Source organism: Budorcas taxicolor, chromosome 21 (genome assembly GCF_023091745.1).
Source record: "Budorcas taxicolor isolate Tak-1 chromosome 21, Takin1.1, whole genome shotgun sequence".
NCBI classification, from domain to species: Eukaryota; Metazoa; Chordata; class Mammalia; order Artiodactyla; family Bovidae; genus Budorcas; species Budorcas taxicolor.
Window position 1 is genome coordinate 8,319,964 of NC_068930.1, and position 4,685 is coordinate 8,324,648.

A 4,685-nucleotide genomic window follows, 5' to 3' on the forward strand; every position below is an offset into this window, starting at 1 on the left:
TGGAGAATCCAATGGACGGAGAAGCCTGGTAGGTTACAGTCCATGGGGTTGCAAAGAGTCGAACACGACTGAGCAACTTCACTTTCACTTTCCTTAGTCTGACGCCAAATCTCACCCCGATTTCCAGCTCTCATCTGCTCTAGTGGTTCTCAACCAGGGGCTCCCTAGAAGGTGTTTGGAAACATGTGGAAGCCTTTTGGTTGTCTCAAGGATGGGAGTGGCAACTGGCATTTTGTGGGGAGGTTCCAAGCATGCAAATTGCCCTCTGACGTCCAAGATGGTCTCACATACTGAACAATTGTCCCATCCTGATGCCAGTAGTGCCCCTGTGTAGAAACACTGCTTGATTCTGACCAAACTTGCTCACTCTCCATCCATCAGACCAGTTATGTATGTTTGTCCCTTGTTCCTCCATGCTACCTGGAACTTCCCTCCTTTCTTCTCTACTTATCTGAGTTCAAACATTTTCAAGAACTGCCCTGCTTACATGCCCTTCTGAAGCCATCATGCCCTCTGCTCCCTCAAAGCCACCCTCATCTGTGAGCTAGAGGCTGCAGGTCACATGAGGGACGTGGACCCTGAAGTAGCACAGGCCTGAGTTTGAGGGTCACTCCATCACTCCATGCATGTGGTCTGGGGGGAGTCACCCCCTGCCAAGTCTAGTTTCCACATGTTTGAAGTGGAGGCGACAATGGCTCTCCTTAGAAGGGCTCGTGAGGATTGGATGTCACATGGTAGTTGCCCACCACCGTCTGGCATGTGCTGGAACTCCATTCATGCTGCTGCTGCTGCTGCTGCTAAGTCACTTCAGTCGTGTCCGACTCTGTGCGACCCCATAGACGGCTGCCCACTAGGCTCCCCCGTCCCTGGGATTCTCCAGGCAAGAACACTGGAGTGGGTTGCCATTTCCTTCTCCAATGCATGAAAGTGAAAAGTGAAAGTGAAGTCGCTATGTTGTGCCCGACTCTTAGCAACCCCAGGCTCCTCCGTCCATGGGATTTTCCAGGCAAGAGTACTGGAGTGGGGTGCCATTGCCTTCTCCTACATATTTTTAATTCCCTTCTACACAATGTGCGCATTCGCTAAACATGTGTGGAGGCACCATTCGACCCAAAGACCGTCCCATCATTCTAGACAGAGACTGTGTAGGCAGAGACTCATTTGGTCACATAAAGTGTCTTAGGATGTAAGTCATCGAGAAGGTGGAAAGGAAGACCCACCTGGGAGGCAGTTCCCACCGAATCCTGACTTTTCACCGAGCAGGAGTGAGGGGCTGCCCCTGACGTAGAGTGCTGCTCCCACGCCAGCTCCCCAGATGCTCTCAGCTGCTGTCTCCTTGCCTGGTTCTGCACTACAGACACCCCAGCCACCTCGGGATCTTCCCAGTTTGGCTTCACTCTATGTCCTGTGAAACATCATTGTCTCCTAGTCAAGAAACAGTAGATGTGGAGTCAGAGGACCTCTTCACCTCTTCACATTTATCCAGTATAGGGTGTCACAGATATCCAGAGAGTGTGCAAGGACTGAGGCTAGGCCAACTCAGGTTTCTTGGCATGAGTCTGAAGCCCAAGCCCCTACAAGCTGTGCATCAGCTCTTAGCAGGCACTCAGGGGCTGACTGATGACAGCTCAGGAAGTCACTGGCTCAGTAACCCTTAAGAAATGAGAGCTGTTGAAATTCCTGGTAATGGAGGACCAAGAGTGATATAGCAAGTCAGAGAGCGCTATCTAATCCCTCCTTAAGATGGTCTACTTCCGAAGTTAGCAATACCCCTGAAGTCCAAGGAGACCCATCAGGAGCATTTCAGACCGCCTACAGAAGTAGCTCAAGCACAAGGCACTGGATTTGCTATGCTTCAAAACAAGGATGTGGTCCCAACCAGATGTGGGTCAATACACTGATGGAGCGAACAGCACTGTCCTTTGCACAGGAAAGAGTGAGGCTTGGGCATATGGCCTGGTTCTGGGCACCTCACAGAGCTTCCCTGGGCATCTGCCTTATCTATTCCACAAGAACGTTCATCTTTAAAGACTGTTTCTATGATGGTGATGATCCAGATAAACACTCAATAGACTTTTACCCAAAGGATTGCAAGTAGTTGCAATGATCCTGTTGATTTGGCTGCTGGCCTTTCTCACAGAAGACTTTCCACCCAACATCCACAAGGCCACCATGAGGATGCCCAGGTCTCTCTTGTCAGCTGGAGAGAGGGCCTCCATCTGACCAGGTTATATGTTCCTGGCTCACGCTCTGCTCCTGACTTCAGTCATCTGTCAGTTAACCCTTTGGACCAACCCTTCTTTGTGTCTTCACTGATTCTGCTCCCAGCACTGGGGCAGGGCTCTGGGGAGCGGGTCAGATGGCACCTGTGATCCAAAGGCTAGAATCAAGAGGCTTCAATGACTCCCACTGCCCATACTCCCCTGGACAACAGCTGATGTCCAGCCAGAACATCCAGGTGAAAAGTGACAAGTACCAGTTTGGGCTCCTGTTCTTGGCGAGAGGGTTCTGTGAGTGCCTCTAGCAGTGCTGGGGATGGAGACATTGGGTATAGGGCATGCACTTGTAGATAACCCTCTCAACAGAGGGTGCTGTCAGAACCATGATCGTTTGCACTCCTGGGAAAGGAGTTGGTGTTGCTGTGTTCTAAGTATATCTTTTATGTGAGTCTGTTTTATTGTGATTCTCTTTCTGTTACAAAAGAGTCTTTCCAAAATAACCTGATGAATTTAGGAGTTTTGATTAAGGTTTTTCATTAAGGCTTTTTCCCTGAGTTGATCCGAATTTCCTAAGTGGGTGAGGCCCGAGCACGAGGGCCTGCAGGTGGCACCCAGCTGGGCTCCTGAACTGAGCACATCCTAAAAAGAAAGGCCAAGCAGACTCCCCTGGTGAAGAGCTAACACAGCCTCCTTCCCTGGAAGCTGGCGCAGCCCTGCCTTCAACATGGGGAACCAAGAATCCTTCTCAAAGCCATCTCTAGCCCACGTTCCAGTGTGCTCAGGTCAGGAACCAGCCGGGCACCACCTGCAGGCCCTCGTGCTCTGGCCTCATCCACTTAGGAAATTCGGGTCAGCTCAGGGGAAAAAGCCTTAATGAAAAACCTTAATCAAAACTCCTATATTCATCAGGTTATTTTGGAAAGATTCTTTTGTAACAAAAAGAGAATCACAATAAAATACACTCACATGAAAGATATACTTAGAACACAGCAACACCAACCATCACAAACCAAAATGGTCCTAACTCTTGTCACCAGTGGGGAGGCAATCTTAGAATGGGGACTCTACAGGCAGCAAAGCCCGAAGAAACAACCCTAACCATCTGAAGAGAGAATTAATTCCCGAAACTCTTGCTGGTTTCCACTGCTGCTGCTGCTGCTGCTGCTGCTGCTGCTGCTGCTGCTGCTAAGTCGCTTCAGTCGTGTCCGACTCTGTGCGACCCCGTAGACGGCAGCCCAACAGGCTCCCCCGTCCCTGGGATTCTCCAGGCAAGAACACCGGAGTGGGTTGCCATTTCCTTTTCCAATGCATGAAAGTTAAAAGTGAAAGTGAAGTCGCTCAGTCGTGTCCGACTCTTTATGACCCCATGGACTGCAGCCCACCAGGCTCCTCCGTTGTGGGATTTTCCAGGCAAGAGGCTGGTTTCCTCAGTGGAGAGCAAATACATGCATTTCAGGCTGCTGACAGTTAAGCAAATGGAGACTTTTCTCTGGTTAACCCTCCATGAATTCTCAGTCCATGGGATTTTCCAGGCAAGAGTACTGGAGTGGGTTGCCATTCTCTTCTCCAGGGCATCTTCCCTACCCAGGGATTGAACCCGGGTCTCCTGCATTGTAGGCAGACACTTTACCCTCTGAGCCACCAGGGAAGCGTCTCCAAGAATTAGACAATTCTATTAACTGATTCTTGAGTATCTCAGGCCCCTTGAAAATTATACTGAACTGACATTGGTAAGACAAGCAGATTGTTCACACTCTCTATCTTGACAAAATCAGATATCTCAAATCCTTTTTAGAAGTGAGAGAGAAAATAAAGTACAAAAATCCACAAAACAATGTGGGAAAGAAATGGATACATTGTGATAAGTTACTCTTTTGTAGCCCTTAGGAGGCCTGGAAATGTTAAGTGTCTTCTCAGGGTTGTGGCATTGGCTACCCTCCAAAATTTGAGAGGCACCTCGAGGCATTTGGAAGAAAGCACCATTTGGCCAGGAAAAGCGGTACCAAGGGAGGCTTTTGGTCCAGGAATTACAAGGAAAGTAACAATAATATCAATCAAATGACTAGAGTTGGCTTTGCATAGGCTGTCTATGCAGCATTTGGCAAAAAAAAAGTCTTTCTGTTTATTTGCGTAGTTGACCAGAAAATTCTTCTTCCCTACAATGCATTAACTTCTTGGTCTACTTGTTCTTAAAGCTCTGGAGGTCATAGGTTCCTTTGTGAATACAGGGACCAGAAGTTCCTGCTGGCACACAATTAAAAATGAATTTGAAAGGACCCCAGAGTCAATCCATCAGCCCTGGCCTGGAGCATCTGTGTTAAAGTGGGCTCCATCTGTGACTTGTGAACTAAGGATGGGTGCGGGTCCGTCTCCTGAGCACATCACTGTCAGGGACCAGTCCTCTCTGGGATCTGACATGACTATTCTGATCACAAGAGAAGGGCTTGCAGCGCTCCAGTCTGCCCT

At 49.1% G+C, this 4,685-nt stretch overlaps 1 non-coding gene across 1 annotated transcript; it reads right to left on the reverse strand.

The window, feature by feature from the left end:
• Window positions 1-3,795: 3,795 nt before the first annotated feature.
• TRNAC-ACA (transfer RNA cysteine (anticodon ACA)) lies at window positions 3,796-3,867 on the reverse strand. Its single transcript has one exon. It is a non-coding gene; the product is annotated as a tRNA-Cys (tRNA).
• Between the last annotated feature and the right edge of the window lie 818 nt (window positions 3,868-4,685).